The sequence below is a fragment of the Macaca thibetana genome, chromosome 5, assembly GCF_024542745.1.
Source record: "Macaca thibetana thibetana isolate TM-01 chromosome 5, ASM2454274v1, whole genome shotgun sequence".
In the NCBI taxonomy this organism is placed as follows: domain Eukaryota; kingdom Metazoa; phylum Chordata; class Mammalia; order Primates; family Cercopithecidae; genus Macaca; species Macaca thibetana.
The window spans coordinates 36,878,826-36,891,413 of record NC_065582.1 but is presented as its reverse complement, the minus strand read 5'-3'; the positions used below and the strand labels follow the sequence as shown (position 1 = coordinate 36,891,413).

The window sequence follows — 12,588 nt, the reverse complement described above, 5'->3', positions numbered from 1 at the left end:
GTTATTGGACAGGTGTTATTTAAACATTCTATTGTAGATAAATGTGTTGTTTGGTCTACTGCATTGTGGAGCATGCGGGGGAAGAGAACTGACCCAGGTGATGAAATGGAGCCCTTCCCTGGAACTAACCAGTCCTTGATGTTGTGTGACTAAGTAAAGATGATAAACCTCATCTGCTGGGGGTGTCACTTCACACTCGGCATGCATTGTGAAAGCTTTCCGTACCCTTGGTCATTCCCTCTCCCCTCTCTATCCAATCCCATTTATGCAGGAAGAGAGTGCTAACAAGAATGCTTCCATCTCAAACCTTTTCTCTGCCTGGGAAATCATTTTATGTTGGTTTTTGAAATAAAGGATTTAGTTTAAGATTCTAAAGTTTAGAAGAAAAAAAAAGTTTATTTTGCCAAGGTTAAGGACACACCCATGACATAGCCTCAAGAGGTCATGATGACATGACATGTGCCTAGGGTGGTCAGGGCACAGCTTGGTTTTATACATTTTAGGGAGACATGAGACATCAATCAATATATATGTAAGATGTACATTGACCGGGAGGCTGAGGCAGGAGAATGGCGTAAACCCGGGAGGCGGAGCTTGCAGTGAGCTGAGATCCGGCCACTGCACTCCAGCCCGGGCGACAGAGCGAGACTCCGTCTCAAAAAAAAAAAAAAAAAAAAAAAAAAAAGATGTACATTGACTCAGTCCAGAAAACTGGAACCACGAGAAGCACGGAGGGGCTTCCAGGTCATAGGTAGATAAGAGAGAAATGGTTGCATTCTTTTGAATCTCTGATTAACTTTTTACTGAATACACAACTTACATGTGAGGGGGCGTACAGGAATAGTCACTTATACCTTAGTCTGGCTTAGTGAAACAAAAAGGCAAAGGAAGCACAGATACGCATTTGTCTCACATGAGCAGAGGGATGACTTTGAGTTCTGTCTGTCCTTTGTCCACATGGAATTTCCTTGTGTGCAAACTGTGAGGGAGATATGTCGCTTTTTAATCTTTGTAGCTATCTCATTTAGAAACAGAATGCGAGGCAGGTTTGCTTTTCTCTTTGGCTTAGTGAAATGGGGGTCCCAAGATTTATTATCCTTTCGTACCATCAAGGGACTTCTGTAGACTCTGTACATGAGTAGGGGGATCACCAGAGACCCTCTTTTTATGAGTTCCTGTGCAATGGAGCTGCTGGGGTAGGATTAATTTCTCTGCCTTCTTCCCTTGCCATAGACAATGTTTAACCTGATTATGCTCTGCAGGCAAGTAGCCACCCTTGGATATTAATCTCCTTATCAAATAAGATAAACTGTGAAGAAGGCATGCCGTAAAGAAGGGAATGTGAAGCTAGAAAATATGTTCGAATCTGTCATGGGAAGTATGGAGGGAGACATGAAGATGTGTGGACATCTAGTATTTTCTCTGCTCTCCCTTTTCCATGGTCCTTTAACATTTTCAATTCTCCAGAAAAGAAAAATTGTATATTGTTTTTGTGAAGCCATTTCCAGCATGAAAACAATTCCATTTGACAGTGTAAACTGTCCTGTGCTTAGCTGTGTGCTTGCCCTGCACTCCCTCCCTGCCCCCAACCATGTGAAACAGACGCTTGCAGTGACACTGCCCATCAATCACCCCACAGGAAGCAGGGCACAATTCAAAACCCCAAAATGCAGAAACTTGTTCACCTGTGCCTTCCGCACAGTGGTAGGGTAGGAAGCCTAGGGTATTACTTGGAAAATCAGCAACATTTCAAGACAGATTAAGTGTAAACTTATTCTGGCATAGTTTTGAGAAATCACCACCAATTGGACACATTGTAATGTACAGATAATTTTTCTTCTTTTTTACTATCTAATTTACAATTTAATATCTAACATACAAAAGTTGATCAAAGGCACAAAAACACTAGAAAAAAGGTTGAATATTTAATACCAACCCTTCTGAGTTAATTGCCAGATCCTTGTTTTTCAGTAGGAGGCCAGCAAGTTAGGAGTTAAGATGAAAGGAGTCCTAGATTTAACCCCAAAAGACCCCCCTTCAATTTTAGCCAGGTCAGGCCCACAAAGAGATGTAGATGTAAACTGATTATGATGCTAAGTGTTTGACAGGGATCCTCTTTGTGTCCAAGGCCAGTCAAAACTTGAATAATGGTATTTCCAACAAAAAGCTTGCCCCCTTTGCTTTTTAATGGTCCATTTTAATTATTTCTATAAATCTGCTTGAGAAATATTAAGATTCTGATTGTTGTGGACTGGTTTATTATTTGCTACCATACCCAAAGTATTTACCTTCTTATTATAGAAGCTTAGTGCAAAGAACTGTCCAGAGCTAGTTCACTAAACTAAGCACACACTGGATTTCCAAGGGGAACAGAAAGGGCTTTACCAATTGCTAAGTCACCAACATGTCCCTTTGCCCATCTTTCTATGTCCTACAAAGACTTACGTGGGATGTGCACATAGCACTTCCCCAGGGAAACACACACACACACACTCACACTCTCCAATATTGTTGATTCACTGGGTTTGTTTGGAGACTGCTTAAACTGTGTGTGTTATGGTTTCAAATTACTGTTTGCTCTTCTAACTTCTTAGTAGGGTAAACAATTTGAAAATAGTTTGAACCCATAGCAAAAGAAACTGGCATCTGACAAATTCTTTAACTTAATTCCTCTTATTAAGACTCACATACTTTTTTCTGGTGATAAATAATGGAAAGAAATGAAAGGTTTTGATGTTATACTTTACAGCTATTTCTCTCCTCAAGGTTTGAATGTTATAACAGCCAGACCCTACACAAACAGCAAGCAGTCTTCTAAGCACTGAATCAACTATAAACTAAAAAGAGCTCTAGCTGGAGGTTTTCTGGGTAAAAGCTCGGTGATGTCTACAGTTTTTTTTCCTTAGTCTCCTCTTCCATCTCCAGCCTCCAAAACACACACACACACACACACACACACACACACACACACGAAAAACAAAGGGACAATTTGCTCTAAGGAAATACAATATAGATAGGCAGGCATGAGAGTCATCACATTATCTTACTACCTCATTCCTGTATGTTGGGTAAAGGTTGTCTTTAATCTCTCCTACTTTCAAACAAATCAGGCACTACTGTTGACAATACCCTTATTTACTTCTGGCAAGGCAAATGTCATTGATGCTACATTAGATACTAACATCACATGTGGAAGCATTTTCTATTTTAAATTTTCAACCCTGTCTTTACAAAAAATACAAAAGTTAGCTGGGCATGGTGGCACGTGGCTATAGTCCCACCTACTTGGGAGGCTGAAGTGGGAGGATCAGTTGAGCCCAGGAGGTTGAGGCTGCAGTGAGCAGTAACCACGCCACTGTACTCCAGCCTGGGTGATGGAGCAAGACCCTGTCTCAAAAAAAAAACTTCAAAAATCACTACTTAGCATTCAGAAAAATATTTCTCCCTTTCTCCCTCTTCTCCTTCTTAATGATCAGAGCCTAGTCATAACTTACAGTATTTAAAGGCAACTTTCCATTTAAATTTGTTAGCCTTCAAAAATGAAGTATTGGCTGAGTGGTGGCTCACATCTAAAATCCCAGCACTTTGGGAGGCCAAGGCAGGAGGATTGCTTGAGGCCAGAAGTTACAGAATAGCCTGGGCAACATTGTGAGATCCTGTCTCTATTAAAAAAATAAAAAATAAATTTAAAAATCAGAAATAAAGTATTATTTTTTCAGTTCAAAAGTTGTTTGGGGCCAGACACAGTGGCTCATGCCTGTAACCATGACACTTTGGGAGATGAGGTGGGAGGATGTTTGTGTCACTGTACTCTAGCCTGGGCAACAGAGTGAGACTATTATCTCAAAAAAAAAAGTTATTTGGAAAATTGCCAATAAGGTATTTGATACAAATTTGCATTTTATGGTAACAGTAACAATTCTGCTGATTTTATTTTACACTTGCCACCCTTTGAAGGAAGCAAGGTCAGAGGGTTGGCAAGCCTTTGCATTTGTCTGCAAATCTATTTAACTATAATGTGGACAGAGTTTGTTTGTTTCTGCAGTTTCCAATTTTAAAAGGCAAAAACAGCCAGGAATCTTAATACTGAACAACTGATCTAATCAAATATATATTTTAAGAAAAATAATGATTAAAGATTAAGTAAAGATCTCAGTCTGTATCCTAGAGGGCCCATGAAGTCAGCTCATGTAGGCTTACTCCTTAAGCAAATACTAAAAGTCTGTTTTACATGGATTCTGAAATTTGATTCATTTTGAAGGCTTTGTTTAGTTGTTCCTAATGACAGATTGAAATACAAAATACGTGATGTAGGAGAAACTAAAAGCCTCTGGGCCAAGGAGGCAGAAACCATAAGAATCAAAATAAACTGGGTGTAGGAAATACAGCATTCCGGAAAGGGCAACCCAGGGAGAGCGAAGAGCAAGCTGCAAATGGAATCAGGAAAACACAGCAGTTCTTCTGCAGGGCCTGGTACCAGTGCCTGGTACAGACCCATTTTCTGGGCCACACTGAGTTATCTAACACACTTTCCGGGAGGTCTGGCCTCATTGGAAAACTGAGAGCTGGTCACACTGTCCACTGCTCAAGAGCTCTGCAATTCCAGCAGTGCCACCTCCAAGCCACGAATGCCAGTGGCTGGGCAGACTTTGGGCACACTGGGCTCCAGGAGCCTTTCCAGCCTTACTCAAAGGCTGGTTGGCACATTTTGGGGATACAGATGGACAATCAGTATATTAGTAGACGAAGAATAAATTGTCTTCTAGACTTGCAGCTTTAGATCCAATCCATCAAGATAAGAACTCTATTTAAGAGTTGTGCCATGCTTCACTGAAGCACTTTTTGACCATGTCCTATGTACAATTTGAAAAATAAGAGTCAAAATAGGCCAGGCACGGTGGCTTATGTATATTAATCCCAGCACTTTGGGAGGCTGAAGTGGGTGGATCACAAGGTCAGGAGATCGAGATCATTCTGGCCAACATGGTGAAACCCCATCTCTACTAAAAATACAAAAATTAGCCTGGTGTGGTGGTGCACACTTGTAATTCCAGCTACTTGGGAGGCTGAGGCAGGAAAATCGCTTGAACCCGGGAGGTAGAAATTGCAGTGAGCTCAGATCGCTCCACTGCACTCCAGCATGGCAACAGAGTGAGACTCCGTCTCAAAAACAAAAAAAAAGTCAAAATAAGCAATGACATATTCAGGGGCAGTACACCCCACTGCTTGAGTGAAATGGGACACATCCAATTGTGGAAGATAAACGTAGGATGCTGCCAGATTGTCAGACTGAAGAATGCTGCCTTCTTCCTGGAGGAACACATGGGAATCTGCAGAAGGTTTTGAAGAGGTAGGTAATGTGATGAAATCAGACTTTTAAAAACAGTGAACTGACAGCAGTTTTGGGATGGATTTAGGAAGAAGAGAGAAGCAGAAAGAACACCAAGGCAGTAGATGTAGGTATCCAATTTAACCTAAGCCGGCAAATCCGAATGCTTATAGGATCATGGTGAGAATCAAGTGTGGTGCCTGATATGTGGCCAACAGCAGATAAATACTGGTTCCCCCTTCCACTACTTACAGTTACTGCGGTGATGGTGCATGTAAAAAATAAGACAGGTTACTTGGGAAAGAGCAGCAAATTTAGCAAATACTTGAATTTTAAAGAATTTAAGAGAGAAAATGAAGCAAAGGAAAAGCTAGGATTTCAAACAGAAAAACCAGGTCTTAGGTAAAGAGGGGGAGGTGATGGGTGCGGGAAGAGTACTAGTTTTGAGGGAAAGATGAGTTGACTTTTGGATATTTGAATTTGGACTTGAAATTTTACAACGACCATATGGATTCAAGAGTCCCTGACATTGAAGAGAAACCCGGAGATGTACCTTGAAGCTCAAGTTTCCAAGTCCCTCATTTTCCCTGGGCCCTTCCAAGGATACATGTCTAGTATTACATTTGTAAGTTTTTGTTGCTTTCCTTTAAGAAGCTCCCGGAGGAGTTATACAAGCTTCAGGCCCCACGACATCTGGATGGGTTCAATTTGAAATCAGAAGGTATTTTTATGGGATAATGGGAGATCAAGAGTTGGAAGAACCTTGTTACTCTCCTCAAAGGAAGAGAAGGGTCAGCAGAGAAGGCCAGAGAAGCATAGAGAAGGCCTTAGGGTAGGATGCTGCCAAGGAGATCAAAGGGACGAGGAGCTGAGGATGGGTCACCAGACTTGACTTCTCAAAAAGTAACTGTTTTTAGAGCGCATGCTCAATACAGTTGCGGGGATGCCACTGTCATGGGGTTGAGGAGGGAAGAGTAGGCAGGGAGTGTGGAGTCCCCATTTAACAAAGTCGACAGTAAAAGAAAAGAAGATGCCACTCCACTCCTCACTTTCGATCTGCTGTAATTTAACTTGAGCCTGAACAGTCAATATTCCTTTGGGATTAATATTAGCTCCCTGAGCATGACATTGTCTTTCTCTTTATTACATTTTCTTATTCCTTAAGATTTTAAGGTTCTCTTAGTTGGATCCATTTCTCTTCATGCTCGGATCAATGGCCAAGAAATGGGCTATTGGCAGGCACAGTTCTGGTTTTTGTTGATGGGTTTGTTTACACTAATAGTTTCTCTTTCTCGATCCAAGGCTTGCATATGGAGGCCAGGAATTCTGTCCTGGGAGTTCAGGGACTGAGGACCAGGGTGGAGGAAGCGAAAGGCGTCAGGCATGAGGCTGGAAAAGTCTTGGTCGATTATCTAGAATCAAAGAGTCAAAGGTAGCGATGACTTCATCCCCGTAGAGGGCGCCTCCCTACCCCGGCAGTGGATTTTCGGTCAGCCGGTTTGCCCGGGATGTTTTCTTTGACTACTTGCTTCTCACTGCTTGGCGGCCCAAGTCACTTTGAAGGAAAAAAAGAAAAAAAAAAGTGATAAAATCGATTCCCCTGTTTCTTTCTGTGAGGAGTGTGCGTTTCCCAGACATCGTGCGTTCATTCGATCAGGCCTGGCAAAAATTTTTGAGGGGTCTTTTTACGCTTTAATACAACCTAAAGGTTCCTGTTATCATTATAGAGAATTAAAAACAAAAACAAAATAAAAACGGCAACAAACTTACAGATTGGCAGGCCCCAGGGAGGAGCTGACCTTTGGGAAGCTCTGGCCCAGCCAGGTTTCAGCTGCAGGAGCTGGGACAGGACAGTTCGCCCAAGTGCTACTAGGTTTCCAGGGAGAAGAAAGTGTTGGGGCAGAGGGTGGTCCGGCGCGTGCGTTGGGGGGCGTGTGCGGGTGTGTGTGTGTGTGTGTGTGTGTGTGTGTGTGTGTGCGCGCGAGCGCGCGCGCGCGTGTATATAAGAGTGTGTGCGCGCTCGTGTGCACAAGAGAGGGTTCCCGGGAGGCTGCCGCAAAGGCTCCTTTGTAAAAGGCACTTGCCGGTTCAGAAGCCAGCTTGGCGCCTCCTCTTGCCCGTTCCCGAGGACACCTGGCTCTTCTGGGCAGCCCAGCTATCTCCATCTCTTGCCGCCCCTACATCTCTCGGCGGCCCCGGGCCTAGCCCCGCGCCAGCCTTCAGGTGCGGAGAGCAGTGTGCCCCGAAGCGTCTCCCCCGGGGCCCCACGCAGGTGAAGGTGAGCGCGTGGCGGTGACGGTGGCGCGCGGAGGGTGGAAGGGGGGGCGAGGGAGGGGCGGAGCAGGAAAGGGCGCGCTGCCCTTCGCGACGGGCCAGGAGCAGCGGGGCCGCAGCTTTGTTACCTGAGACCGCCGCAGCGCCCCGCCCCGCCCTGCCCCCTCGCGCTCCGGGGCTGCGGGGCCTGCAGTGACCGGGAGGAGACCGCTGCGTCGACACAGCGGCGGGAGGCTGCAGCGGTCTGCGCGCCGGGAGCGGGGGGCGCTGGCCGCGGGTGAGTGCGAGTCGGGCAGCCGAGGCTGGGGCGACCGCGGCGCGGGACACGGGGAGCTGGAGCCCCGCAGCTCGGGAGGGTCGGGGTCGGGGTGTTGGCCGGGACCCGAGGCAGAGGCGCCGAGAAGCGCGGCCGATGGGTGCCGGGTCTCGGCTTCCTCCGAGCCTCACCGGGAAAGCTGGAAAGGAGGTTCCAGCTCCCTCCACATCCACCCGGATAACTTAGGCGGTCGCCCTTACCCGGCCTTGGAGGACTGCGATCGGTCCCTGGAGGCGAGGACGCGCCGGTGTGGACCCGCGTCTGGAGAACGAGCTGCATTGCCGGGCTGCCCCGGGTCGCACTTGGGTGGTTGACTATTAGCCGTGGCTAAGAATTTCAGATCAACCGCCCCCTAGTTTATCCCCGCCCGTGGGAGACAGCGGCATCCCGCACAGAATGCGCAGCCGCGGCGCCGCGCTCGGCTCCCTAGCCAGCCGGGGGCCACACCTGGCCCCTGAGATAGTGGTGTGGCGGTGGCGGGGACCCAGTGCAGTGGTGCGGACCGAGGACTAGGCGCTTCTCGCCCCGACACACTTGCTCCGGCTGCGCGAAGTTCGGGTTACAAGTTGCGCCCCGCGCCTGCAGGAGTGTGGGGAGGGGGAGGAAGCGGGTGGGCTGGGGATCAGCCTCCAGACAAGGGGTGTCCCCAGCTCTTGGAGAGCGGGTTCTGACCGGTTTCAAACGCCAGGAGTCTCCCCCGTGTTTCTCTCACCGGCTCGTCCCGGCTCCCTTTTGGCAGAGCCGCAGTGCGACCGTGAGGCTTTTTCCCCGCGCCTGCGACCCGGACGGGGGACGTGGGAAGATGTCGCGGCGGAGGCTCGGGGTGGGGTGGGAGCGCGCGGCCGCCGCAGACCGGGTGTCTGCGAGCCGCAAGACACCCCACTTTCGTTTCAATTACATGGACATCTCCCTTAGCCGTCTCCGACCCCACTTCTGGGCGCAGCGTAGGGGGGCTGGCGCCCCGGGGGGCGTGGCGTGGGGGGCGTGGGCTCTCCAGCTGGGGCCCCTCGGCGGGTGGGGGCGGGGCCCAGACCCCCTCGCGACGTTGGGAGGGCCGGGAATGGGCGATCCGGTCCGGCGGCCGACCGAGTTGCTCCAGCCGCCTGACGGAAGAGCGGTCGGCGCTGCGGAAGGCCGAGGGTCGTGCACTGCCGGCGCTGGGCGCCCGCCCTGCAGTCTCCGCCCTGCAGGCCGCGGCCTCTCTCCCCGCCGCAGAGCCGGCGCGGCGCGTGTGGGCGTCGATCTCCGCGCGCACCGGCGCCCCACCCTCGTGCCGCGACGAGCTCCTGCCCGGCGCTGATAAGGACCCGGCTGGGGCTCCGCGCGGCCCACGGGGCCGCCCACTCGGGTTCAGTTTGCTGCCCCCAGTGCGGCTTCCCGGGGTTTCGCGGTCCAGCTGGTGGCTTGCTGGTGAGTGGCTCGGGCAGGGACGGGGGTTCTGGGTTGGGGATGGAAGGAGGCTGCGGACCGCTGGCTAATGCGGAGACCTAGTAAACTACTATGTATCCAAACTTGAAAGAAGTGGTGACCCAGGACCCCCCAGGCCGAATTTCCTCCGGACTTAATGGTCGGTTTTCAAACTTCTTGTGTGGACAGAAAGGATCTCCGGGGTTCGGCCGTCTGTGACCCCCTTCTACTGACCCACAGTTGTCTTCCTGGAAGGAGCAGCCAGCGCTTCCTTCCCTCTCTCTAGAGCATCCTTTGGCACGCATGTACTTTTTTTTTTTTTTTCTTGGTTTTGGGACAGTAAGAGAAACTGAAAATGTACAATCAAATACAGGCATTCTTCCTCTGCTCTCCGGTGTTGGTCTCGGACGTCTCTGAATGTTTACATTGTGCTGCAGATTGAAGGCGCTGACTGGGAACGCGTTGTCCTGGGTTCTTTCACTACTGCCTGGAGTACAGGCAGATGGAACACAGACGACGGAACTCACAGAAGAGTTGGACGGTCCGGCTCTGGCCCTACTGTATCGTACCAACTGACATTCTGTGTTTAATAATCAAGAAAAGTTTTGAAAGATAAGTGGTGGTGGAGGAGCCTTTTCCCGAATTAGTGGAGTGAGAGTAAGAATTCCAGTTTAGAATTGTCCATACTTTCCCCATCCTTTTCTTCTCTCCCAAATGCAGTAAAATAGGGCTGTGTGTTTCTCTACCTCTGCTCTTCAAACTCGGCTTGCTCTGCCCCGGTTTGTCATCAGAAGCACGTGCGCCAGCCCTTCCTGCCCCCGCCTCATCTATGGCACATGCCAGGAGTCAAGGGGAAAGGTTTCTGGCAGGTTTTCCTTGATGTTCCTTTTGATTATTGTTGACCAAAGGAGTGAGTGACCAGCTGAGCACCAAGACCCCACTGGTCCTTGTTCAAGAAAGTCCTGAGCTCCAAACTGACGTCCAGGAACATGCTGTCCCCTTAAATACACTGTGAGATGAAGCCTACATACTCTTTTTTCTTGACTCCTTTCAAGAGACTAGAACTTCTTTTTTTGGTTATTGTTTTGTTGTTGAGACGAGTCTGGCTCTGGAGTGCTGTGAACTTCTTTTTTTGGTTATTGTTGTTTTGCTGTTGAGACGGAGTCTGGCTCTGGAGTGCTGTGGCGCGATCTCGGCTCACTGCAACCTCCGACTCCCTTATTCAAGCGATTGTCCTGCCTCAGCCTCCCAAGTAGCTGGGACTACAGGCGCGCGCCACCACGCCCAGCTACTGTGTGTGTATGTGTGTGTGTGTGTGTGTGTTTGTGTTTTAGTAGAGATGGGTTTCATCATGTTGGACAGGATGGTCTTGATCTCCTCATCTCCTGATTTGCCCACCTCGGTCTCCCAAAGTGCTGGGATTACAGGCGTGAACCACCACGCCCGGCTGAGACTAGAACTTATAGAGATGTTTCTGACACCAAGGAAAAAGTACAGCGGGCTGTTTAGGCAAGAGAGCTTAGGAGGGGGCCGGGGGCAGCTTTGAAGACCCTTAATGAACGTTCTAAGATTTGTTGCCTGCCAATTAACTAGAAGTTAAGTACATGATCACAGCATTGCTTTATTGAAATTTCACATACTTAAAAGATGCTCAACTGAGCTACAGCCTCTTTGGGAGAGTCTATCACTCAAACACAACTCTGATGGTTCATGAGTAGCACTTAGGGGACTTGAAGAGACATTCCCATCTTCAGAACCCAGCCATGACAGCTCTGCATTTTACTCAGAGCTGGGCACTTGTCAGCCTTAGCAGCTATCCTCATCCTGTTGCTGAGGTCTCCAACCTGTAGCTGAGCTCTTACATACAGGCCTGTCTCTGTCTTCCCCAGGGGCAGATTGATGGGACTACTTAGCATTTTCCAGACAGAGTGGGGGCTAATCCCATTGTCCCTACTGGCAATTGTCAGCTGTGAGAAACAGGCAGTCAGTGTGGTCTGTTAGGGCTGCGGCATCACCTGCGTTCTCCTAGTGTACCTGGAGAGTGTGTGTTTGCATCTCTACTGTGGGCAGTACTGCAGCAAATCCAGCATTCTTTTGTATATTCTCTATTTTAATTTCCATGTGGCTGTGGAAAGGGTTAGAATTCTGTCTGTACTCTGCTTTTCCTGCCACCTCTTTCACATTGGCATCCTGGCCCAGGGGGAAACCCTATTGGAGTAAGGGTAGTAAAAGCATTAGTGTCTTGGCTAATCATTGCTGGCGAACCTATTCATTAGAAGCTGTTGCTGTTGCGGGGCTAGGATCTTTGTGTGTTACCCTGGGAAAAAATTAATCAGACAGCATACCAGGGACAGTGTTGTACATTTTCTTTTGTTTCCTTTAACTTAAAAATAACATTCTTTTACATGGGGCATTGGTTAGAATCATCCCAATACAGAGCTAACAAGTGTCACTTTTTACTTTGACAATTGTTTATCTGACACTTCCTCTGTGCAAAGCACAGTACTAAAACGTGCACCTTTCTGGCTTTGTTGTTAGGAAACAGTGAGGTTGCTTAACCTTGGAGTATATAGTCTTCCTTAGTCTTTGTCAATATCTCTGTATTTGCATTGTGAGGTTTAGTGGCACATCTGTACATAGGCAGCACTGAATGAGTTATTGCTTTCTAGATTGGAGACTTTTTGAGCTTATCACCATTCTTAAGAGGGATAATCTATAAATAAGTCAGCATATCTGGAATTGGAGGTAAATTGGAGGATTAACCACTCTTCTATACATGAGATGTTTTATGTACTGAAGTATTTTTAAATATGTAAGGATAAACTGCCAAAATTACCTGCACAGTCTTGAAAAAGAAGAGTTCAAATATAACTATAAACTGTAATTGACAATGAGTCATTTGCTTTAAGGGTGCCAACTATGAAAACAGCCTAGTTATGCCCCTAATGATAATTATGAAAACTCCTTCTAGAAGCCAGTTGCCTCTCAAGTGAGCTGTATGTCAGCTTGAAAAAATATTTTCTATTTTACTTATTTAAAAACTATTCAGTGGTGATGGCTGTGCAACACTGTGAATGTACTTAATGCCACTAAATTGCACACTTAAAAATGGTTAAAATGATTTTTTAAAGTATCCAATTAATAGCTGGAAATGCCGTTTTCCTCCCATATAGAGGCAGTTTTCAGAACTCCAATATTCAAATGTTTCATTAAAATATTTGCTTTTGAAATATGGAGACAATTTAATAGATGATCACCAAGA

At 47.5% G+C, this 12,588-nt stretch overlaps 2 protein-coding genes across 2 annotated transcripts in view; one reads left to right on the top strand and one right to left on the bottom strand.

Annotated features, from left to right (window-relative positions):
• LOC126954972 (peptidyl-prolyl cis-trans isomerase FKBP1A) overlaps nt 1-12,588 on the bottom strand; it is a 1,061,339-nt gene that overhangs the window by 917,205 nt on the left and 131,546 nt on the right. The gene's annotated exons all lie outside the window — the stretch shown is intronic.
• FHDC1 (FH2 domain containing 1) overlaps nt 9,275-12,588 on the top strand; it is a 41,768-nt gene continuing 38,454 nt past the window's right edge. The window contains exon 1 of the mRNA XM_050791062.1: nt 9,275-9,329. The gene's annotated coding sequence lies outside the window, so the exon portion shown is untranslated. The remainder of the gene's footprint in view (nt 9,330-12,588) is intronic.